Source organism: Dermacentor andersoni, chromosome 1 (assembly GCF_023375885.2).
Source record: "Dermacentor andersoni chromosome 1, qqDerAnde1_hic_scaffold, whole genome shotgun sequence".
In the NCBI taxonomy this organism is placed as follows: domain Eukaryota; kingdom Metazoa; phylum Arthropoda; class Arachnida; order Ixodida; family Ixodidae; genus Dermacentor; species Dermacentor andersoni.
Genome location: NC_092814.1, coordinates 35,365,067 through 35,391,806, shown reverse-complemented (window position 1 = coordinate 35,391,806; position 26,740 = coordinate 35,365,067). Strand labels below are relative to the sequence as shown.

Sequence of the window (26,740 nt, the reverse complement as noted above, 5' to 3'; positions counted from 1 at the left end):
TTTGCCCCGGTCCGCGCACACGGTTCTTTCGCACGAACGTCGCTGTGGAACGCTGTGGTCGCATAATGCATCGGCTCCGTCTTTTTGCGTGTGCTGTGTCCAAATTTTCGCCTCGAATCTTGTGTTTTTTGGACCACTGGTGCTGTAAGTGACCCGCTGTCGAACGACACCTCTTCAGTGCAAATCGGACCAGTCATCTTCAGTTCATCGTCGATTATTCGAAACATCCGAACCCCCAAGCCCCTGCCGCGAACCCCGGCAGTGTGCGTCGGCGGTAGCAGCTGCAGCAGCCATGAGTCAGCTGGGACGGCGCCGTCGACAGCGTCGACATGACTGCGGAAGAGATCCTCGATTGGCGCGAGAAATTTATTTACTCCGACACCAAGAAGCCTTCGCCCACCTCGCCCAGAACCCTCAAAACTCCGCCACAAGTAAGCCACATTCTGCTTCATCCTCCTCCACTCCCAGCCGCTGAATACAAAATAATTCTTCGTGTACACGGTGGCGTCAACTACGCCAACATACATCCTGTCCCTCTCTGCGACATCATCATCAAGTCCACTGGTCTCTCCACGGCTGCAGCATCGCTAGATCGACTCCGGGCCAACGAGATTAACAACACAATCATCATAAGCACTCCCTGCATGGACAGGGCTGATCGCTATTTGAAGATCGCCACCCTCACCATGATGGGCGAGAGCTACGCACGTGGCTAGTCTCCACGCACGTGGCAGACCCCAAAAATTCGTGTAGGGGTATCATCAAGCTGCCGGCCTCCCTGGTAGAAGGGAACATGTTGGCTAACCTTCGAGAGTGCAATCTAGCAATCAACATCCTAGCTGCTCGAAGAATGGGCTCTACAGACTCCATCCTGGTCACTTTCGAAGGCTCAAAGATCCTCTTCTACATTAACTATCTCCGCACAGACCTCCGCTGCCAACGACAAAAATATATCGACAAAAAGTGGAGGCGTGTACTAAGTGCCGGCAGCATGGCCATCCCCAAGGCGTCTGCCCCAATGTGACCATGTGTCTCTGCCCAAAATGCGGCATGCCAGATCCTCCTCAGGACCACAGCTGCACTCCCACTTGCATCATCTGCAACGGAACACACGAGACTGGTTCCTCAGAGTGCAAACTTCGTTACAAACCACGGACACCGCCCCCGGCACCTCCAGAGTCTAAATTGACACTTCCGGCCAGGAACACTGTACAGGCCACCAATCAACGCACTGGACAAGAGAAGCCGCGGAGCAGTTCTGACCGCAAGAACACTGCAACAGCGAAGCAAGCTTGGCCTCCGCTGACTCCATGCAACGAGGAGAGACCGCGCATCAACCATACAAAGGTGAACTGGGCAGGAGTAGTCTCCCACAATAGCAGCTCCTCACAAGATGCTGATAGCTCTCTCATCAAATATTTGCTAAATCAGAACGAAGTGCTTAAAAACGAAATCAAGCAGCTCCAAGCAATGCTCCCCCCCCCTCGAAATCACTGACACTCCTGCTGCTACTTGCAAACCACTGCCACAAACGCTTGCGCCCACACTCACACGTCCCCCGACAGAACAAATGGACACTCTTGTATCCACTGCTACGACCGAAGCCGCAACTCCAACGCCGCCTTCATCACACACGCAGCCCCCACCCGCCAAAAGGAAGAATGCTAAAATAACAGACACCGATAACACTGTTGAAAACGCCATGTTTATCCTCACTGGCCGCATGGACATCCTGGAAAACAACCTTGTTGCCCTTGAAAATCAGCTACAGAGCAAGCTTGATGCATTTATTTGTCAGGCATCTGCACAGTTCTGCAGATTCGATTAGCTAATCGACATCTGGGGAAGACGCTCCGCGACGTCACAAGTTCCCATCCTTCAAAACAACGACAATAAGGATGAAGCCAGCCCGTAGTCTACTCATCTGGCAGTGGAACTGCAGGGGGTTCCACAACAAGCGCGCATGTCTAACACTATTTCTACAGAGTCTTAACGAGCTCCCTGACATTATAGCCTTCCAGGAAACACACAGGAAAGTCACGCTACCTAGATACAACACGTTTCAAGACCCTCACATAGACAAGCCCAACACTTCCATACTTGCAAGACGACATCTTCCTGTTAAATGGGACACATTCAGCAGTACTGAAATCCCCCACGATTTCATCAAAATTCTACCTTCAAGCCACAAACAACCCACCCTATGCGTGTTGAATGTTTATAGTCCTCCCAATGCTCGACAATACCACTTTGAGCATATGCTTGCTCAAGCCAAAGCTAATGCCAATAAACAGCCGCTAGTCGTAACGGACGACTTCAGTGCGCCCCATCAAATGTGGGGCCACTCTGCATCCACCCTTAAGGGAAGAGCTCTGTAACAGCACATACAAAATCAAGGTTTCGCTATCTACAATGACTTTACTCTTCCTACCCCGCTAGGAAATAGCGTCAGTAGGGATACATCCCCCGACCTCACCCTAACTCACCGCATCACTCAGGCGACGTGGCAAAACCTCCAAAACAACTTAGGAAGCGACCATTACATCCTCGAACTCCGTGTAGATTTTAAGCACAGACCGCTAGCCACGAAACCACTAAGGCTTACCAACTGGACGGCATTCAGGAAATCTCGCTGCAACACTAACGAAGAAACCATTACCGACATTGAGCAATGGGCCAACGCCTTGCAGGCAGACGTAGAGGCCCATACCACCACTCTGCCGCTAGACACACCCTTGGGCAAGCTTTACTTAGGAAATGGCTAACAGCACGTTACAATCACAAACTCCGAATCAGAATCGCCAAATTAGACTCAGATCCAACAATACGTTATCAAATTGGCAAAGCAATGAACTCAGGTTTGCGAAGGAGCGCATGGTAGTCTTAGCACTAAAAAGACCTGGCAATTGCTCCGGCACCTGCTCGACCCCACCACGTATAGGACGCACAATAACAACCAGATGAATAAACTGCTGCATGAACATGCAGCCGACCTGCCGACAATGTTCAGCAACCTGGCCTCCAAACATGTGCCCCCTCCTACGCACATACCCATGCCCGACTATGCTGGTGAACCCAATGAGGAGCTTCGCATTCCCATCACAGAAGCAGAGGTTCAACATGCCCTCAACCAAGTGCGAACCACCACGGCACCAGGCCCAGACTTTGTGAGCAATAAAACCTTTCGCAACCTCGATGAGCAATCCACACGCAAACTCACCGAGTGTTACAACTCGGTGAGGGGGAGATACCCCAACAATGGAAAGCAGCCAAGGTGATCTTCATTCCAAAGCCGAATAAGCCAATTCACATTGATAACTTCCATCCAATCTCTCTCACTTCCTGCATAGGGAAGATCTTGGAGCACGTAATCCACCTACGCCTCTCCAAATACATCGAGCATAATCACTTGTTCCCTTCGGAAATGACTGGGTTTCGCAATTAATGAAAACACGTTTACAGACAAATGTCTGCAGAATTCTATAGACAAAAGTGTATAAGCTTATGCAGTTCTACTTTTGTAGACTGAAGTCTATGGAATGTCTATAGAAAAATGCCTATAGATAGCCTAAAGGCATTTGCTTATAGACATTTTGTGGACATCAGTTTACAAAATTATAACTTTATAGAGCAGTTATACTTTTGTAGACTGAAATGTACAATATGTCTATAAGTAAATGTCTATAGACATTCCATAGACTTCAGTCTACAAAACTAGACCTGCATACAGCAGTTCTACTTTTGTAGACTAAAATCTATGAAATGTCTATAGACTATCTGTAGACATTTGCCTATAGACATCCCATAGACTTAAGTCTACAAAAATAGAGCTATATAAAGTTTTACTTTTGTAGACTGAAGTCTACAAAATATCTATAAGCACATGTCTATAGACTACCTATAGACATTTGTCTATAGACATTCTATAGGCGTCAGTCTACAAAAGGAGAACTGTATATTCTTATACACTTTTCTCTAACGACATTCTCCAGACATTTGTCTACAAACATGAATTTTCATTAATCTATAGACAGGTTATAGAGTGTCCATAGACTTACACATTTTAGACTAGTCTACAAGAAGTGTAAGGTCATAAGTCTATAGACTGTCTGTAGACAATTCCTGCAGATCAGTCTATAGTTAATCCATAGACTTTAGCCTTACACTATTTGTCGGTTATTGTCAATACGAGCTAACATAAATTCAGTGAAGCTGTTCAACGAAGAATAATGTAAAAAAGACGGTGCAGTAAGATCCGAATTTAAGACTTATGGTGTTCAGCCGTCAGAGATCTGACCTGTAGGTCTTTTTATAATAGTATATCTTGCATCATGTTCTTTTTAAATCTTGTATTTTCATTGCCCAGATTGGCTAAAATAGCCGGGATCGACACCATATATACTAGCTATATAAACCATACATTTTGCCAAATTCGTTTCGATTATATATAAGCACTCGCAGCTGCGGTTGTTAATGAGTAGTCTATTGGAAATGTCTATAAATTTGTACTGCATCCGGCATGCATATGGGAACATACCTAGCGAATTGTACATAGAAAACCATGCATGCGGATGGAAGCAGTCGAAAAATCAAAAATGCATGTAGCCGTGAATCGTTATGCAAGACTGCATGAGTATTTGTGCATGACCACATTTAAGAAATATTACAGTCGCATGCAATGCATCCGGTTGAGCGAAATCTGCTAGCTATCTGCTATCTGCAAGTTAGTTTACATTTCTGTATACATATGGCGGCAAAAAATTTTTGAATGTATATTATGTATGTTCACGTATTGCTTCTCATCTGCATTTATGCATTAATGTCGATAGCTTAATAATGCTCCTGAACCAGCTGCACTCTCATATGTTGCATAAAGAGAAAAAAAATTTGAAGCAATTCCACTAGTGCTGAATCATGCAATGCGAAAAAGAAAATAAGTGCACCGGCATTGAATTAACTCTTTTTATTGCGCGATATACTCATTTTATTAAAATGCAGGACTTACGCTATGATCGAAAGAGACGATTTACAGATTTACAGACTACATCCCCTTGGCAAGCAAGGCCGCCAGGCGGGCCTCGACTTTCGTGTCATATGTTCCAAAGATGCTACAAGTGTATGCTGCAAATAAGTAGATGCAACAATGTGAGGCAAAAATAACATTTGCGTATTCTTTGTTCATTAAGCAGCTTCATATATTTATTCAAACCATTTAAGTCAATACTCAATGCGGTTTAAGTATGACTAATGGCTGCTTGTGAATACAAATCAGAACTATTTTGCAATGTTTCATTTTATGGCATGATGAACAATTAAACAGTCACAGCTGCTGCTCGTGCCAGCAACAGTAAGTTCCCTTTTATGACAAGTTCATATATGATGAATTAATTTACTTATCCCAAATGATCTCTATATTTGTTGCTGAAACATTACCCAGTTGGACTGTCTGTACATATTTTTGGTTGGTAGTTATGTATGCCCGTGCAGAGGGATATGCTCAGAAGACGTGACTGGAGTATTCACAGTATCATGCCAAAGATTGTAATTTATTTTGCTTAATACACATTTATGTCTTTCTCCTACTCTTAAATGAATGGGTCATTGGCTATAACTTCAACAGAAGGCAGATGGATTGATTGTATTGATATGGTCAGTTAGCTTCTTACAGGTAATGAGGCCTCTTGGGCATGCTAACAGGTTTCCAAGTTAGGTATACCATGAGCACCCGAAATACCACGCGAGCACTTTGTGTCATGGCACGACAGACATGCACCTCCGAAGAAACAGAACTGATAATAGTTAGAATGAATTCTATTACAGTAAATTATTTAAGGTGCTTTCAAAGATGAAAATGTTTTCTAGGGTTTCGAGGTTCAGGACTTTTAGTTAACGCAAAAAAAAAAGATAAATTCAGTAAGAAATGCCATGTCAGTATGGTTGACTTTCATTTTTTTTTCCAATAAATGGGCAAATTTTCTTGAACTTTTTATGAGGTGAAACGTTTTAAAAATATATTTACCAGAGAGATTCTCTGGAAACATTGTATGACATATAACAAGACAGCATACCTATGTGGTCATTTTAATATTTCCCGATCTTTTTCCAAGCCTTCCCTGGCTGTTTTCATGAAAATTTTCTGGCAATCTATGAAGCCCGCAGCTTAAGTGCAATAAAAAAATATTGTGGTTTAATGCTTGCCAAGTACTGCCAGTCCATAATACTTAGATAAAACGAATAACACGTTAGTCACTTGACATGCAGTATTAGATCCAACTGACTTGAATCCCTTGTTTAATAAAGCTGACAAGGGCTTGGGCAAGTTCGTAATTGATGGCCACACGAGTATAGCACGGAAGACAAGGACACAGAGACACACACGTAAAGCAAATGCAACAAGGTGAGGGAAAACTATTCAATTAGTTATTTTTACGGTTCAATAGTAGTTTTCTATATAATTTGCTCTCATCACTTTTGCCTCTAGTTAACTTTGTTTACCTCTGACTAAAGACTACTTGGCATTATGAATCAGTACCATTATGACGTTTCGTTATATTACAGTATGATAAGCAGGTAGACAACCGTAATGGTCGCCGGTGCCAGAAACTGTACGTTTCGTTTCAAGACAGGTTCATGTGACACGCAGTGTGCTTATAAAAATAAAAGAAATGCGAGAATCCCAGACGATTCCTATAATAATAATTGTTGAAACAAGGATACCCGGCTGGACTGTGCACATTTTTCAGGTGTCAATGCAATATGCCCGTGCCGAACGAACATGCTCAGTATAGTGACTGCAGTTATGAACACTCACGTTAAGAATTGTAATTTATTTCCGCTTAGAACAGTCTGCACTGTCTCTTTTCTCATACTTCGAGATGAATACATTTGCCACACTTTCAGTAGAATGCACATGAATGGGGACGTATTGATAAGGTTACTTACCAACTAAAACATGTTACGATCTCTTAGGTGTGTTGATAAGGGTAGAACAAGTGCAATGTCCACTAAATTATTTGAATAATCTGTGCGTTATCTACTAAGAAAGACCACCAAATGGATAATCTGGCTCTTTTTTCTTTTGTACAGCGCATGTAGTATTCAGTCTGTCCAAGACGACGGCACTAAATGCAACAGTAATGAAAACGAGAACAATTATTACGCTCGACAAGGGCTTCATACCATGCACGAGTGGCACAATGCGAATCTGCGCCAGCAGCTGCCTAGAGATTAATAGCAGGTAAAGTGCATAACGCCGAAGCATCGAAAGGCGCTTAACGCTTTTCAAATAGCCCGAAAGATAACTTTTGTTGCTAAACTGTTTATAAAAGAGACAAAAAAAAATCTTCCAAGTACCGTCAAACGCAATGCCTTCAGTTTGAAACATGTAAAGGTGTTTCCCGGAGCGACTAATTTATTGTTCTTTAACTTTTCATGCTCCAAAAGCGTTTGTGGTTGCATATATTTAGATTGGGTGAATCTAGATATTTCTTCAAGTCTCGTGTTTTGCGTGCGGTAACTTCCCAAAATTATTTAGATTGGTTGCCAGGAACCTAAAAAAAAAACTGCTACTTTAAAGTATACGAAAACGGCAAAGCACACACTGCTGATGCATGCCCCGCAAACATGGCCTTTCATCCGAGTACGCTAGCAGTTATTCAACTATACGTCTCTGTTCGAAAATTCTTCATGCTAACACAATTTCGAGATATATACGTAAAGCGTGCCACGAGAATTTCACTGCACATGCGACGCCCCATTCATCGCGGCCGGATCGAGCGCCACGAAATGAGATCTACCACACTGGCTGCCCAACACACAATACGCTTAGTGGCAGCTCAGTATCAAGTTGAAACATGGTGTACTTTCTTTTTTACGCACATCAACTATGACGCTAAAATCAACAAGCGTGAGCGTTCGCTTGCCGTAATACATTCCGTATAGTAGAAGTGAGAACAAGAGCGCGTTATCAAATCATGAAAACGACAAACCGATACTATGCCCGAGTCGCCTGCGCTACATGCAGCCGGTTCGCGCTACGAAATGCGCTAACCTATCATGAGCTATTGATGCAAAACATCTTTGCTAAAATTTACTGTTCAGTGTAGTTGACGTGTGATGCCTCAAAGAAGATACGCATACACAGACACCAAGGTTCAGGCAGACACTGCACACCGCAACAAGCGTTTACATGCCTGGCGCACTCGTTGAGAATTCAAATTGACGCGGACAGATGCCGCGCCGCACCGCCACTGCGCATGCGCAGGAGCTCCGCGGGCAAGGGCGTGCGCGCTCCGAGAAGTCTCAGCGCCTTTTCCTTTTTTTGTCTCTTTCTCTCTCTCTGCGCGCCATGCGCGCGGTACGGGTTGCTTTTCTTTTCCATTTTTTTTTTTGATGGATGAGGGAAATGCGCTGGCAAGTTGTATTACAAGCGCTGTGTGCTATCGTATGAAACTGGAACGCACACATGGATGAATGCGCTTTTTGTAAAAGCCGTTACAGGGCCCTTCAGGCGCTTGCATTATCGAGTAATACAATGCATTTGTAGCACATCTTCCAGCGTACCGCCAAATGTGATACTCGCACGTATGTTAGTGCAAATGTTCCGTTCCGATGATAGGACAAAGCAATCAGCACAGAAGTGACGTACTCATATGCGTGGATGCGCAGGCATACCACCAGCGAAATACTGGGTGGGCTCAGAGAATTTGGCATATATTTTGAGTGAATGAGAAACTTTGATGATTTTATAGTGCGGGATATCAGTTAACGAAAAACCACCCGATGTTAGTGATGCAGCCGAAATATGAGGACAATGTGAAAGGTATCTCAGAATCGGACGACACACAACGCGCACACCACATGTGCGACATCGGTTCATTGCACACTCACAAAGTCTGCGTTGTCAGCTACAAACACAGAAGTCTCTGTGCTGTTAGCTTGATGCTTGCTTGGAATCCACTTGTAGCTTAAGTTGGCGTTCATAACATATATTATCACGATTGGATAATATATGTGGCGTTTTGCTTTCTTTATTTTACTGCAGCAAAAGTCATGCTATGACAACTGTGAAGACTCTCTTAGTATTACCGAGAGCGACTACGTAGATCTTATCATGTGGTCAACAAATGCGGAGGTATACACTATGTGTATACTAAAGTCTACAAATAGGCTCCACAGCAATCTCAGCAGTATACAACTTCAGTGGCTTATATCAAACGCAGCTCCGTATTATCCACGGGTACCTGCGTTTGGTTACAGCGTATACGGGTTGGGCCGAGATTAACGACTTTTGTCTATTGTAAATCTATAGACGGCATGCAAACCTGAAGCAATAAGAATCTTACAGTATCGGCTGTTTTCTACTTCATCTCACGCCTTACCACAATCGGTATACGGGCTGTGTGCACAAGTTAACGTGACCTTTGGTGACGTCTCACCCTATGGCCTTCAGCGGCGGTGATATAGGAAACCGTAGAAAATAATTCGAATTGCAAAGAAGTATACGGGGTGTTTCACTTAATTTGAGCCAGACTTTACTATATGCAAATGCTACGCAGCTGGAGAGAACCAAAGTAATATTATTTGCCGTCGCTTGGAGATACTCAGATTATTTTTCTGCATTCCTCCTGATTAGATAATTAGTAAATTATTTCACAATTATCATAATTAGATGAAAATTCTCAGTGATAAAATTGTAGAGCAACGTCAGAAACTCCCGAAAAAAAAACTCCCAAAGCCTTGTCATGTATGATATGCCACTTGGGCTATGACAGACAGCGTAGTTAGAGGCTCCAGGCTTTGACGTCACCAACCTAGAGTTACTACTGATCTACAAAATTCAAGTATACGCGCCTTTGTGCATTTCGCCTCCGTCGGAATGCGGCCGCCTGATCCTGCAGAAAGAACTCTTGACTTGCTGCTAGGTATGATCGTGTTTTATCAGCTGTGGAGAAGCCAAGAAGAAGCGGTGAACGCTGATACTACGCCAAAGTGCGATAGGAACCAAAACTTGCACGTGCGGATGTTACATAGTGAAGTTTTCTGTCATAATCTGGGAGTGTCCGTAGCCACGGCTTCTTTCTGCATTTCTCTTTTGTGGCTGCTTTCATAGCTCTCCGTGCTCTGGACAGGGATCTTATGTGAAGCAAGGGCGCGTTTGTCGTCGGTTGGGACTCGACGACATCGTCGACCAGCCCCTTAGACGGTGCCGGCTGCCGATGGGGCTGATATTGAGCCTATGCGCAGCATTAGAACCGCACTGAAATTCTGCCCAAATTAAAAATTTAATTATGGGGTTTTACGTGCTAAAACCACTTTCTGATTCTGAGGCACGCCGTAGTGGGGGACTCCGGAAATTTGGACCACCTGGGGTTCTTTAACGTGCACCTAAATCTAAGCACACGGGTGTTTTCGCATTTCGCCCCCATCGAATTTAAATGTGGCCGCCGTGGCCGGGATTCGATCCCGCGACCTCGTGCTTAGCAGCCCAACACCATAGCCACTAAGCAACCACGGCGGGTGAAATTCTGTCCAGTGCGATCACATACCTTACCAATGAACATGCTGGTGCTGGTCGCCTTGCCTTGAGGCCATATATATGTACTATTTATTATGCAGTTTTTTTTTCCTTTCCGGAATTAGTGTCGAAAAAGGACATTTAATCGTTTTGTAATAAGGCCGTGGCGGTGGTGGTGATGTTGATACAACCAGGGTTGGCCGGCAGTAGCTCCGCCTGAGCATGTTTTTCTGCGCCAAATATCCCAGGATGTGTCCATCAGTCCTGTCTCTCGCAAAAATGTGAGACAAATGCGTGGCTCTTCCACTGCCATTCTTTCGACGGCGGTACGGTGAACGGGTGGGCGTGGTTGCGCTTGTCGGGGCTGTAGCCGACACCCGAAAAAGGAAACTGTCGAACAGGGGTGTGTAGTGATTTTCCGTGCGAATGTAGCCTCAACTACAGATGCAGGATGTCCGACCATGCTATCAGTTGACCGAGCTTCTTTTATTATCGTTTAATCCGAGCTTTGCTTCTTCCTCGCTGTCATACGACGCCGCAAGTTAGTTTGCACCCTTACTCGCTGCAAGGCTGCTATTACCTTAGAGTAAGAACATTTTGGCCAAGAAATTATGTACGAACAGCGCAGCTTAGTGAATTCCGCCCCCGATCTTTTAAACGGTACAACGCTCCCGATAACTTATCCCGGATTTGCAGGCAGACGAACCGATACAGCAAAAAAACAAAGCGCCGTGACCAGAAACCCGCCCGTATGTACGTGACATACTCCAAGAGAGTTGTTTATTAAATTCCTCTATCATGTGGCCGGAGCTATATCGGCCAGACGGACCGACATGTTAATGATAGATTACGGGAACGTGAAAGCTCGCTTAAGGGGGCACCTGTTGCCACTTGTCAAGTCATGTGCGCGCGTGTAAATGCTTTCCAGACTCTGGCAAAAACTCAAGAACAAAGACATATCAAGAAAAAAGAACGCACGATAGTTTTTGGGGCGTTTTCTATCCATAAATACGGTGATCATGGTCATATATACGTCAGTGAACAATCTATGTATTTGCTTATTCAGATAGAGTTGTCATAGCTTGATTACGAATTGTAAAGGTGCTACAAGAGCGTCCAAGAAGACCCTGACGGACTACAAGAAAAGATCGTGCAGAGACCAATAAATGTTTTTGATGATGATGATGATGAAGATGATGATGATTGTAAAGATGTTATGTAAATTATAAACGTGTCATGCTATCGTGCTTTTGGCGATGAGCTGATATATGTAGTTTTTTTTTTTTTTAATAAGCAAGGAAACAGTCTTAGATGGCGCTCATGTCTGTCATCTCCCTTGTCCCGTTCAATAGCGCTATTCATTCGCATAAGCATGTTACACAATACATTTCTGTAAATAAAGAATAACAGCGCAGCGGTCTCCCTACCCGATGTAGCTTTAGTTTATTTGAGCATACAACAGGTAGAGCGCAAAAAAACTTATTGCGGAAGTTCGCGGGACGAGAAGTGTCCACAAGGCTGCTATTAAGGCCAGCATTTCATCCACACGAACAATTTTACACTCACTCACTCACTCACTCACTCACTCACTCACTCACTCACTCACTCAACAGGCAACGCGTGTGTGAAGCCGAACTCAAGCCTTGCTGACGACGAAGGCACAACAGCTTGCCTGACGCCGGAAAGGTGAGAGTTGAAGAGCTGTGATATACCTAGTTACTGATCGTCTGCAAACTAGCGGAAACATATGGTTACGATCTTACGGAACACCAGCTACTAATTGCGCACAAAGGAGTTTCTCTCTGCGTACATCACGCGCACAGTCAGCTCTTGCCTACAGTCATGACAAGGTCTTCTTTTCCCTTAATTTCTGAGGAGGTCTGGCTCACGCCCCTTTCTCGAAATAAAGCGTGTTTATGACTGCAAAGAGAGTTGTGGAAACAATGGGTCACTCCTTTGCGCGAGCCAGGGATAACGGGAATGGACGCAGTATACAACACAGTGAGCAATTAACTGCCTTGTGACTGAGATCATCCGGTGTCTCTCGCGAACACGTCGTACGTCGTGCCGGATTCCGGAACGAGGTCAAGGTGCGCGCCTTCCTTGCCGCGCCGCGGTCCGGCGCAGAGCACTTGTTTGGACAAGGTGGACTCTTGAGCCCCTGCGCGCGTTTCGGCGAGGTAGGCACGGATAATTGCGCTGCTGTCAGCTGCGATCGCCGCTGCGCGACGTCGTGGCTCGGGACCTAACCTTGACGGCCTCACCTCGTTAGGGAGGCTCAAGCTGGCTGTGGGCGCATGGGCACCGATTACGCGCGCGTTCTCCCAAAGCGCCCTCTGCCCTTTCCCTATAATCTTGTGCGCAGCAGGTGCACTTCACTGCGGCGGCAGTATACGCGGGGGGGGAGGGGGGAGTCCGCTTCTTAGTGGGTCAGTCCGCATGGGAATAGAGAAAGGGGATTAAGGCGCGGGCGACGAAATGGGAAGAAGCAGCGCCAGCAAAAGTACACGTGGTGGACAAAGTATACGGAACACGGATGTTGTAGCAGAATCCGGATTGCCGCGCACAACATACGGGTTGCCGGGAATTAAACAGTGTGAAGAGGTAGACGCACGCGCGAATGGAAATCGCACTTTAGACTCTAAATACATGCGCTGGCGGCGAATGCACTCGTGGGCTCAACTGTTTCCGCACTCTATACTGTATCTCAGCAGTTCCTTGCAGCATTATGGAAAGTGCTGAACTCCTTCGTCAATAAGAAAGATGCGCTAATGCAACAAATGTTTTGACCCAGTAACCAAAAGCCACGTTCACATGAATGCTAGCGCGGAGTTTCGCCTCAAATGCACGCTTTCTCAGCAGTGGCTTGCAGCCTGCTTAGCCAACAGTAGGTCCGAACGCTCCTCCAAATATGTTCATTCGCGCCGTGGTCACTAGTTGGCGTTGACACGCCACCTCCTTGATCACGTACCGTACTAGAGCAGAGTAGTAAATGAACGATGCAGAGAACAACTAGGCTTTTCGAGCGTTCCAAATCGTCAACGCATCACCAGCGCTAATGAAGGGGCACCATCTGCGAAGTTGAAATCAAACCACTTTTACGGCTCGGCATCGTCTATGTAGGCTTACCAGCGTCAAACAAAACAGCTGATCTCAATAATAACGACCAAACACACCTAATGCTTTCCCCTTTTTTACATAGTTACGACACACGTGGCATGTCTTACTGTATACGACAGCACGCCGTTCGAAGGTTGGAACATGAATCTTTGTTGCTTCCGTCTCGGAGCGTATATATACGAAACAGAGAGGGGGAAGGGGAAAGGGGGAACAAGGGAAAGATATCAAACGATAGACGCACGTGCCGTCAGCGCTTGCAAGGCAGTCTGATTGCGGCTGACGTCACTTTGCAACACCTCTGAACGTGAGATGAGTCTAAGCGGTGGCTGATTTCATCATTTACGTCTTGCTGTAAGAGTGGAGAGCAAGTAAAAAGCGTGAATTTGGTTTGGAGCGGGCGGCCCCAGCTTTATGGGCACTGCATTGTTGCTATACGTAGTCAAGGTTACCGGCTCTTAGTAACCGCCACAATAGAGATTTTAGCGCGTCTGGTATTGGAGTAAACGCATACGAACTCGGCGTTTTACAGGAGGGGCGGAGGCGTAACCGAGAGCGACCTGCACGGGGCAAGCTCAACGGCGGCGCAGAGCTCAACCCGACAAACACAGAGCTAACGTCGCAGTAACCGAGTGTATTCTACTTCGCTGCTGGTGTAAATTTTCGACAACGGCCTAATCGTGTTGCTGCCAAAAATTTGCACTAACAGCAAAGTAAAACAAACTTGATTACTGCAATATTAGGTGTGTTTATCTGGTTGATTTCGGCGCCACCAGGCAGCTGCACCGTGCAGGAAGCTCTAGGCCGCTCACGTTTATGCCTACGCCCCTCCGGTAAGACGCCCAGTCCGTCTGTTTTTACCGGAATACCGGACAAACTAAAACTCCCTAATAATTCAAGGTACACGACGTGCATGTGTAGAGGGCCTAACGTATAACGTATCGCTGTACGTATCATGTATCAAGTAAAGCATAAACTCTCTAATCGTGGCAATAATCAAACAATTGTATCCGGATATTGCCTGCTTCCACCTCGTACCTTCGGCAGTGCTACAAGTTACTTGTGAGATACAGTTTTAGAAACGCTTAACGACCGATGCCTTGATTGCGTACGGAAACTATCGGACAGCATAACTGGAGTCTATGTTAACTTAACGATAAAAAAAAGCGTGAAACAGTATCTCGAGAAGCGAGAATCAGAGCATACGAAAACATAAATTAAGGCCCAGGAGTAGTATAAATAATGCGCAGTTATCAGGTCATCCTTAATTTGCACAAACTTTTCACTGAATACGACGAAAGTGCTCGTTTTAGACGACAATTGAGTCTTCCGCTAAAAAGCTCTGTAGACGTTTTCTTCGGGGAGAGCGAGAATCTCCTCTCTGGATTCTGCGGCGGGAGTACAAAGGCACGCCCGGCAGCTTTTGCGATGCTTTTGCGTTAGGGTTCACGTGCAATTAGCACAGCCCAGATGGAATCATGGCGATGCCCAGGGCAGTCTTGTTGGAAAGGTGCATGCCTTAATGTCGGCCTAATGGTGAACCAATAAATATCGTTGTACCAAACCAATTATTTCTTTGCATTCTCCACCTTGCCTATACATGAATTGACGTGGCGCTATAGCAAAATTGTGTTTAAAAAAGCTAAAACCGCGATTTCACCTTGTTTACGCAGAGCGCGTGTACGGAACAGTATGTCTATTGGCAGCACGTCAGTGCATGCGAAAGAGCGAAAGAGAGAGAAAGCAAGGATAGAAAAGGCAGGGAGGTCAACCAGACGAGCGTCCGGCTTGCTGCCCTACACTAGGGTTAAGAGAAAGGGGAATCACTGGCCCAAAAGGCGATTCGTGCACTGTGGTACAGCACTTGAGGTACACCGGTTTCAGAGACCGCTTATAGCGTCCCTGTACATCCTCCCATCTGCACTCAGTGCTCACTCTCTCCCAGTTTTGCGAAAGAGCGAACGCTTTCTATAAGCAAGAAACTGGGGTCCCCTTTTTTTATTGAGCCTTTTTTATTGCGAATGGCAGTAATGACCTAAAGAAAGGGCTGAGCGTGCCCGTCCTTTCGCAAGTCGATCTTTCGAAGGATTCTCACAAAATTCACAGAAAATGGCTCGCTGCTGTAGTGAATTGAACTAGCGCTTACGGCTCAAACGGCTTAGTGCTCAACGTTCCAACCAATACTCTAATCGCCCGCCTTCGATTGCGATCAGCGCTGTGAGCTAGGAAATGGGGGTGAACGTGCCCGTCCACGGCTGAGTTGATACCCCTGGCTGTGCATGGCAGTGTGCAGCAGGAAGGAAAAGCGTGATGCGTGTGAGAGCGGAGACGTGTATTAGAATGAGTATTAAAAAGAAGCTCCGCACTGGCTTTCGATATCAGTACTGTACGCCGCCACGAAAAAGAAGATCTTCGCCAGCAGACGCGTACTCCAGGAGGTGCAATAATTTCGGAGCCGTGTGCGATGTGTGTCATCGCTTGCGCTTCCCGAACAAAGTTTGACCACTTGCGTTCTCATCAATGTCGTGGGGGAGTCCTTGGGCTCATTGAGTAGTCGGGGCATCATGGTTTGCAGTAAATGTATAAAGGAAATCAGAGTCACTGGAGTAGGTCATGCCTTATCCCTCCACCGAAATCACTACTCTTTTTTGCAGAGTCTTTGTAGTATATGTGACACCGTGTGGATGCGGACTCTAATATGTCGCCATATTACCTATTATTTAGCACTCTTCTACTGTAGCGTTGTGTCGACTTGCGAGATAGAGACACAAGTCCGTGTACACGAGATAGGAACCAAGTGCATGGTGGTAGAGTACGTGACGAAGAACTTGATGGAACCTGCTCCTACCACCTCTCTTCATTAAGGAGGGTAATAGACCGATATTATTCTTTCGCCAACCCAAAGCTGAACGTGCAGTCATACTGGTCCAGTATTACTTGGCGCCTTGAACATTTCCAGAAGCTCCACACTAGCAGAATTGACTGCATGTCTATGGAAAGTTGTGCGCGAGCATACGCTGACCTGCGTTTCTATATTGAGGACATTGAATGAAGATCGTGGGCTTACCGATTCTCCTAGTGTAAAACCGAAGCATGGTCAGATTGCGTTGCGTCCAAATTTTCAGAAAAACACTCAATATCCCTGCTTTCTTTGCACGTCCAGCGAAAAAAAAAAAATCAACGGGCTTCAGCGATTCCTCAGACGCTCAACTCATTCAGCGCGACAGCAGCCGGCTCTAGCGGACGCCGCCGTTCTCCGAAGAACAAGTACTTTGGATGTACATAACGTCGTACTCATCCACAAAAGTATTGGCTGTTGTGATCTCCTACACGCGTGCAGAGACGCCGCCACTTCATCTCAACACCTCGTACGAAATAGAGGCTAATCCCCATGAGAGCGATTTTGTGCGCGACGGCGACGAGCGACGGCTTCGAGCGACGAAACGGGCCGTCGTCTGTACAGATCGCTCGGTCTTGTCGCTCGATCGCTCGGTTCTGCAAATATAGAATTCGTCGCTTGTCGCCCGGAAGTGCTATGAGCGACTGGCCAACAGCCCGAAGCCGGAACTGGATGTACAGCGCTCAAGTACTACCGATTGTCGCACGAGACGAGCAAACGATTAGATTTTTATACGTGCAAGGATAAGAACTTACTGCAAGACATTCAGAATTATTTTATACTGCTTTGTTACTGTAAAACACATCAATTTAAATTAATAAAGCACGCGTCACGCCAGTTACGAATTAAGAGTATTTGATGCCCTCATAGCGGCAACACCAGGGAGACGTCGCTCGAAGTCGTCGCTCGAAGTCGTCGCTCGCATAGTATACAACTTGTACGCGACGAGCGAACGCGACAGCCATCTTCATCGCGTCGCTTGTCGCTGTCGCGCGCAAGGTCGCTTGCATGGGGTTTATACTTAAGGAGCGCCAGTGTCGCGCGAATGCGCACGTGGTTAGCGCGTCGCTGCGAAGTGCGCATTGCCGCAGGGACGGTAATCCCGGCGGAGATGGTGGGCAAAGTTCTCACTTTTTTTTAGCCCCTACGGCAGAGATGGAAGACCGCACGATGACGAAGACGACTACAGCCGCCGTCGTCTGCGGCATGACGGGAAGGGACGGGCTTGCACAGCAAGCACAGTCTACGGGTTGTCGCAGTATACAAAGATGGGAACTATGCACCGTCGCATGCGGGGCCTGGACGTAGGAGAAGCAGAGATCGTTCTGCTTTTGCCGCCATCGACAACTAATTAGGATCGTAGAAACTAGGCGAACAACGATGTCGCATGTTTCATTGAATGGCGGGGGCCTAAAAGTACAATATCGTGAAATACGAGAGAAAACAAAGAAATGGTAAGCGCTGAATCTTCGTTTAGTTTTCCGAGAACAAAAATGCAGCTCACTTAGCTGCATACCGCACACGATTTCAATTAAAACAGCGTTAAAACACGTCAAGTTTTCAGGGATGAGAAGAACAACGAGACGACAGATGATTAAAAAGTGCAAAGGGGCTTCAGCTTCCTATATAACAGATCATCGCTTTCGGACTCTCGGTGTGTGAAACAAAGAAAAGTGAAAACGCACTAAAAGATACACGAAAGCATGGTCCTCGCGACTATCCTACAACTTCCTGCTTTGTGTCGCCCGCTCTATTTAATTACGCCTTTATTTTGTAGTTCATACGTGGCGTCCCAGCTACCCGCCGCGGTTGCTCAGTGGCTATGGTGTTGGGCTGCTGAGCACGAGGTCGCGGGATCAAATCCCGGCCACGGCGGCCGCATTTCGATGGGGGCGAAATGAGAAAACACCCGTGGTGCTTAGATTCAGGTGCACGTCAAAGAACCCCAGGTGGTCCGAATTTCCGGAGTCCCCCACTACGGCGTGCCTCATAATCAGAAAGGGGTTTTGGCACGTAAAACCCCATTTTTTTTTTTTTAGGGTGTCCCAGCTAACTTTACCCGAAGTTTAAAAATATGCCGATGCAGTCTAAGACGACGCGACCAAATGCACGTTGCTGACTATTGTATGTAGTAAGCCACAGTATATTTTGTATTCTGCTTAATTGCACAATTAGTCAAGATTAATTAACCAACTTCGGAAGCAACGAAGTTAGACAAAAATTCAATTTAGAAAGTTGTAGAGCGCTTTGCAAGACGTCCGATTAAACAGCTTCTACGTTTCTATCGATTAGGCATTAGTGTTTTCCCGCTTATTGCAGATGCCCGCGAAATGCAAAAAAAAAATACCACGCGACATGCCCGCTTGCGTCTCGTGATTGCAGCGCTCCAAAAGGTTTCTCGTGCAAACAAACATAGCATCTAGCACGGTGTGCTGCCGCTTAAATGGCGACAGGGCAGTGAAGCAGGCGTTGGCTGTGCGATTTACGCCACCGATGTGCTTCCCTCTCGGCGGTTCATGATAGCGAGAAGCAGGCGCAGCGGCAGCACATTCGGCTAAACGCTATGTTCGTCTGCACGCGGAGCGTTTTGGAGCGCTGCAATGCTGCAATCACGGCGCGCAAGCGGACATTGCACGTGGTATTTTTTTTTTTGCATTTTGCAGGCATCTGCAGTAAGCGGAAAAACACTAATGCCTAATAGATAGAAAGCTAGAAACAGCTTAATCGGACGCTTTGCTAAGCGTTCTACTACTTTCTAATTGGAAATTTTCGCCTAACTTCGTTGCTTCCGAAGTTGGTTAATTAATGTTGACTAATTATGTAATTGAGCAGAATATAAAAAAAATAGTGTGACTTACTACATACAATAGTCAGCAACATGCATATGGTCGCGTCGTCTCAGAGTGCATCGGCACATTTTTAAACTGGTTAAAGTTAGCTGGGACATCCTGTATATGCACAGTACTGGGGCTTCATTTATGGAACTTGGAAGTTAGTACATGATAAATAAAGAGTGCTTACACGGTGTAACGGCGGTAAAGTGGCAGAAACAATTCCGGAAAGAATGAATAAAGAGCCACACTTTTTGGCGGTGGACTTGTGTCCTGAAAGCGAAGCGGCAACGATAGCGCCGAGCTACGGCCCAGTGGTCGTCGGATCGAATCACGCTTCTCAAGTTCGTCCGCTATTGTTACATGCGTCACCGTATACTACATTGCAGAGCATTGTTCGGGTTTCGCGCGCAATCAAGAGAGAGAGAGAGAGAGGAAGGCAGGGAGGTTAACCAAAGGCGAGTTTTCGGTTCGCTATCCTGTACTGGGGTGGAGGATATAGGGGTTAGAAAGACGGTAACGAGAGAGAGAGAAAAAGAGGAACAGGTAACAGAAAAGGCGTTCCAATCGCAGGCGTTCACACAGGCCGGTCGATCTCAAGAAGTGCAGCAGCGCTTGCACGGCCTTCTGATGCGATGGTAAGACGCATCGATGTTGCAAAATTCTTTCTTCCGACAGAGAGTGGTCGTCCAACTGGTTCAGCACGAAGGAAAGCGATTGTCTCTGCGGATCGTTCTGCGCGCAGTGGGAAAGAACATTCCGAATTGTTTCCGCATCCCCGCATTCGCCACATGGTGCGTTGTCAGCAATCCTTATGAGGGAACGAGTAGCCATTGGTAAAACGCGACGCCCAACCATAGACTACACAAAATGGTCGCATCTCTTCGCGGAAGTTTTGGTGGAACTCGAAGGTTTAAGGGTGAATCCAAAGTGCATAAACGGACGTGCGTAAAATGTGCTTCACTCCACTCTGACGTAGTGCATTGGCGTGCAAGTAGGGGGAGCATCCTTGCAGCATCTGTCCGAGACAGCGGGGTTGATAGGCGGTTGTCTTCTACATGAGCTGAATGAGCAGCTTGATCAGCACGTTCATTGCCGATGATACCACAGTGACTTGGTAGCGGCTGAAAAATTGTCATGTCCTTTCTCAGTCAGGTGGCGCATGGCCTCTGTGATTTCGAATACCAACTGTTCATGCGGACTGCGCCGTAAGGCTGACATTAAACACTGCAGTGCCGTCTTCGAGTCGCAGAAAATCAACCATTTGTGTGTTGGTTCGTCAATAATAAAGTGTAGTGGGACTCGAAGAGCTGCGAGTTCTGCTGCCGTCGACGTTGTCAACTTGATACGACGTTTTCAATTTGATAGTGGTGGCTTTTGATGGAATGATGACAGCTGCGGTAGAGCTGTTCGACAGGACGGAGCAGTCGGTGTATATGTGGGTGTATTTGCTGTAATTCTCATATAATAGGAGTAAGGTAGCCTGTTTAAAAGCCGGAGACGACATGTCTTTCTTCCAGATGCAAGGTATTGTCAGGTTGATCGCTGGCTGATTGAGGCACCAAGGAGGAGTCGAAGGCCTGGCGACAGGTGTGAAGCAAGATGGTATGTTGCAATAGAATAGATATGTAGGCTAGTTGGTAATGCATTACGCTCTAAATTTTCTAATAGAAGATAGTATAGCCTCACGATGTGCGGATACCATTCGGCAGAACGAGGCACGTGTCTCTCCGCAGGTAGAGAGGCTTGATGGTGGCAAGGAGTCCTGGCAAGGTTCAGTAGGTTCACTCATAGTGCTTCAACTGCGATATGGGTCTTGACGAGGTAATCTCTAGTGACTGCAATAGTTGCCATCATTGACGCACTTCGAGGAACACCTTGACAAATCCGAAGTGCCTGGGCCTGAACACTTTGTATAGTACGCACGCTTGTTTTACTTGCGTTAGTCAATGCTGGCAAGCTGTACAGCAAGAAGCCGAGAAAAAGTACCCTATATAGTTGCAGCATAGCGCTTGTGCACATTCCCCAGGTCTTTCCAGCGAAGAACTTCGAAATTAGACATGTCTGTCGCGCTGTCCCACCGAATTAGCCGCAACATTCACAGTTACCAATAGAGCTAACGGCTCTAGAGCTATAACGTGATAAAAGAGATAATTTTGTCAAAGCGACCACTGCAGCAAAAAGTAACACAACGGAGCCGTGGCAATACAGGAGACGCGTTACTCCTCACGTTAGCGGAATAGGGTATTTGTGGCACACCATGGTATGATACACTGTCTGAGAAGTTATTCCCAATAAACCATCTTCCTTGTAATTTGTTGGCCACAGTTCCAGTACATCTTATGCATAGTAGATAAGAGATTATCAGGCTAGTTGTGTCAGTGGAGAAAACAATTAAACGCCACATGTCATTCGTAGTTGGTGTGGTCTCATACGATAAAAGAATTTTAACATAAATTTGCGTTTGCGAAGAATCCCAATCAAGCATTCAGAACGAAATTCCTGTTCTAGAAACGGAAAGCGCTCTTGTGCTTGTTTTTGAGGCCAAAAACAAGGTTATTGTCGACATGACCCGGAGGCCACGCCCGACACCAGCCTACGTACCTCCTCGCTGAGCCCAAAATTGTATCCCATTGTTTCGTTTTAACATACGTAGCGCTTTCCACTCGAGGTTGCACTAGTTCGGCATCGAACAGAACATTTCCATCATAATCCTTTCCGGTACCTGCCGGTCGCGCTCCATGCGGGCGCAACGCAGGTTGAGAGGCAATATCGCAGGCAGACGGCACGCAGTTGATAGAAAACGGGTGGTTGGGGTAGTTACTTAGGTAGGCCTTTGTCACGCATTGGCTCAGGCATCTTCAATAAACAAAAATATATCTTATGGTGGGGTCGAGCCTAGGGCTCCCCGTACAATCGGTGCTCCAACCACTAAAAAAAATTAAATTATGGACTTTTACGTGCCAAAACCACTTTCTGATTATGAGGCAGGCCGTAGTGGAGCACTCCGGAAATTTCGACCACCTGGGGTTCTTTAACGTGCACCTAAATCAAAGTACACGGGTGTTTTCGCATTTCGCCCCCATCGAAATGAGGCCGCCGTGGCCGGGATTCGACCCCTCGACCTCGTGCTCAGCAGCCCAACACCATGGCCACTGAGCAACCACGGCGGGTGTGCTCCAACCACTACGTCAAGATATTTGTTTTTTAATGCGAAAGCGAAGAAGCCGGCGTCCGGCGTCTGTAGCAGCCTGAATTCCCTTTGGCGGCGGCGCCACGTTACGAGCGCGCCTCGACGGAGTAGAGTCGGCGAAACGGCACACCAGCGCGCCAGGTGCTGTGTGAGGGCACAGGGCATCGCCGCGACGCTACGTCACCCTCGCTCTCGCTCTCTTAGCCTGTGTTATCGGCGCGTTCCTTGTCCGCGCAAGCTCTCCCCTGCGTTCTAACTGCGCCTCGGTAAGGTCAAATCAAAACGCTACCAGCGTTTCAACGCACTCGCCTGCTCGCGAGGAGTTCATAACTCGAAGGATCACTCAGTGGCGTTCAAGTAGACATTAAAGCTTTCGAATTCACAACTCATAAGAAGTGCTTTGGTGTCCTCAGTTTCTACAGCGAAAGCTGTACATCACTAACCTTCCTGAGTTTTTTCGGCGTCCGCCAACAGAAACGGACTTAGCGATCCATCACGTACGGGTGCAGTGCGGCGGCGCAGATGTCAAAATGCGGAACAGGTTAGAACGCTCGCCGTGAACAATAGCGTGACATCAAGGTTATCGCAGTATATAAGCAGACGCTGTATCTGCGCTAAAAACAGCTGCGTTATCGACGGGGCGGGCACGTATAGTTCGTACACCCGAAGAACAACATACGTACCAGGAGCGCCGGAGAGAGCAGCAACGAGAATGTAAACGGCGCCGGCGCGAAACGACCACCGACGAAGAACGTTCCCGCGATGCTGAACGAAAACGACAATCGCGATGAGAACAAATGACAAACATTCCACTCTGTGAAGATGGAATGTAGACAGTAGAATGTGGAGCGAAAGCTGACGACAGTCAAAGCTCCCAAACGAAAAGCAAAGTGCTTTCGCTGCCATTCCATCTTCACGGAGTGGAATGGTTGTCATCTTATCTGTTAAAGGAACGCAGGGATATTAACCAGTCAAGAGTCCGGTTGGCTACCCTGCGCTGGGGGAAGGGAGTAGGGGAATAGACAAGAGAGAGAGAAAGCGAGAGGTGGGGGCAGGGAGACGTCCGCAAGTAGCACTATAGAGTCAAAGGCGCTCGCAGAAGCCAGACGTTCTCAGAAAGCACAGAAGTGCCTTTAGTGCCTTCTGAGCCGATGATCAGTGAGTACGGTGTCCTAATATTGTCTGTTCACTCAGCAGACGAACATCCAGTTTCCTGAATGCGTTAGTCATAGATTTTCTTTGTGGTACAAACTGAGGACAGTGGCACAATAGGTGGTCAATGCTCACGTCGCAGCCGCAGACATCACATGCAGGAGTGTCAGCCATTCCAATGAGAGCTGAATAAGCTTTAGTAAAGGCAACTCCCAACCACAACCGACACAAAAGAGACGCTTCGCGTCGGTGCAGTCCGGCCGGAGCTCTGAGTTGCAGCGAAGGGTTGAGTCTGTGCAGTCTGACGTACCTTGTATGTGTGGTTTTGCACTCAGCCAACGAGAGTGTGCATGCTAGAACGCAAAGCTGTCTCGCATCGTCTGTCCTTGGTTTGACGTCCGAGCTGCCTTATCTGTGTCATCGTTTCCTGTGATAACGCAATGGCCAGGTATCCATTGAAAAGTGATATCATGGCCTTTTTTCTCATAAGTGATGGATGAGTTCCACAATTTGGCACGTCAGTTGATCGTGAGTCAATTGATCGTGGCATCTATTGAAAAGTGATATCATGGCCTTTTTTCTCACAAGTAATGGATGAGTTCCACAATTTGGCACGTCAATTGATCGTGAGTTCCATGTTGGAGAAATGACTGTAGACATTGTAAGGCCGGCCTTGAATTGCAGAAGACTGCCCATTTTTCAGGACTCTCTGTGTTGATCACATGAAGCGCATCGCGGACAGCTGTCAGCTCTGCAGCTTAAGACGTAGTGATATGGGAAGTCTGGAACAGTTGGGTTATGGTCCTTGTTGGTACAACTACAGCGCCACCGGAACTGGTTGATGTAGTTGAGCCACCAGTATAGACGTGTATGCAGTCGCTGTATTTCTCGTACAAGAGGAGCAAAGTAAGTTGCTTGAGTGTTGACGACGTCAAGTCCGACTTTTTCTGAAGTCCTGGGATTATGAGGTTCACTTGAATACGGCTCACACACCATGGAGGAATCGACGGTCTTACAGCAGGTGCGTACGCTGAAGTAAGAGAGGCACGGTACACGAAGGCAACTGTACTGAATGTCGTGTGGGGCCTTTCTACAAGGAGACTTGTGAGGGGGAGGTCCGGGCGAAGTGTCTTATGTGCACACGCATTGTTTCAATGGTAATTTGCGTTCTGATAGTGTAATCTTGGAGCGATTGCAATAACTTCTGGCGTTGATGCGCTCCGACGTAGACCAAGGCATATCCCGAGGGCTTGGACTTGGCTACCTTGGATTGTATTTAGCTTAGTTCTGCAGGTGTTGGAGACTGGTAGGCTATACCGCAGGAATCCAATAAAGAGGACCCTGTACAATTGCGGCATATATTGTATTGACACTCCCCAGGTCTTTCCTGCTAGGAACCTAAGCATATGGCAAATTCCCGTCAGTCGTTTTTTCACATAATCAACATGAGGGGTCCAGGAGAGATTTCTGTCAATAACCAACCACAAAGATCTGGGACTTGTGCTGTACGAGATCAGCTGTCCGTCGACAGATATCACGTATGGAGACATTGGTTTCCTGGTAAATGCTACCACTGCACACTTTTCCCGTAATATTTGAAGTCCTTGTTCCCGAACGTACGATGATGTTAAACTGCCTGCCTTCTGAAGCCTCGCGCGAAGCTGAAGTCATGTCACACCCGACGTCCCAATACAAATGTCGTCGGCATAGATGGAGAGCCGCACGGTGCATGGAAGGATGTCAGCGAGTTCAATGAGTGTTAAATTGAAGAGCGTCGGGCTCAGTACTCCACCATAAGGGACCCCACGGTTACTGTAATGCTGGGAGGTTGGGCCATCCTCAGTAAGTATGAAGAATGATCTTCTTTGTAAGTGGCTACTAACCCAGAAATAGATCTTGCCGCCAAGTCCTACTGCCTCTAACGTGCTGAAGATCACCTCGTGTGTTACGTTATCATATGCTCCCTTAACATCCAGAAACAGGGCAGGTGATAATCTTTTGCAGGATTTCTGGTGCTCGACGTACGTCACCAAGTCGATAACGTTGTCTATGGAAGAAAGGCCACGCCTGAAACTGCCATAGGGTCTGGATATGCCTCGTAATGTTCGAGGTACCATTCTAATAATGCTAGAACCATTTTCTCCATTAGTTTTCCAATTCATCTGGCAAGCGCAATCGGTTGGTATGATGCAATGTCTACAGGCGACTTGCCAGGCTTGAGCAGTGGAATTAGGCGACTGGTCTCCCATTACTGTGGAACCAAGCTGTCTGCCAGGAGCTGTTGAACAAGTGAAGAAGCGCTTTCCGAGCCCCTTCGCCAAGATTACATAGGTCACGATAGGTCATACCGTCGGGTCCTGGTGATGATGAACTCTTGCACAAGGCAAGTGCTGCTTCAAGTTCGTCTATAGTGAAAGGACTGTCTATGCGGAGGTCACGTGAAATCGGTGAGTGATCGAGCGTCGATGTTCCAGTGGTACTAGTTTCGCCAGCAATCATCCCGCAAAAATCGTGATGTCAATCTCTGCATTGTCGGTAAAGGGCCAAAGACTTGAAAGGGTGGCATTGCTGAGGAATTCCGCTGAGAGCACGAACAGCTCTCCATATGTGAGACAAGGGTTTTCTTGGGTCTAAAGACTAGCAGAACGACAACCATCTTTGCGATGCGAGTTTGTCCATGCGACGCTGAATTTTCTTTTGAGTTCGTCTGGCCAACCTCAAGTCATGTACCGACTTGTATGCCTATATCTTCGCTCTGCTCGGCGACGTATTGCCACGAAGCTTCTTTAATTCAATGTCCCATTCGATGTGTATTCTCGAAAGCGAATGCGTGGCATCCTCTAGGGCACCCTTTATAGTGTGCTCTAGGCTAGAGGACAAGCCCTCCCGACAGCCGTCTTCCACAATTGATTTGAACATCGGCCAGTCGATACATTGGTGACGCCAGGTAACTTGGAGTCCGTCAGCCTTTCAATCCTAAGATAAGCGGGGAGGGGGTCAATTCCCCGCGTTTCAATATCTGAAAGCCACCT

At 46.8% G+C, this 26,740-nt stretch overlaps 1 protein-coding gene across 2 annotated transcripts in view; it reads left to right on the top strand.

Moving 5' to 3' along the window:
- LOC126545779 (uncharacterized) overlaps window positions 1–26,740 on the top strand; it is a 153,288-nt gene that overhangs the window by 23,330 nt on the left and 103,218 nt on the right. The window lies entirely within an intron of this gene.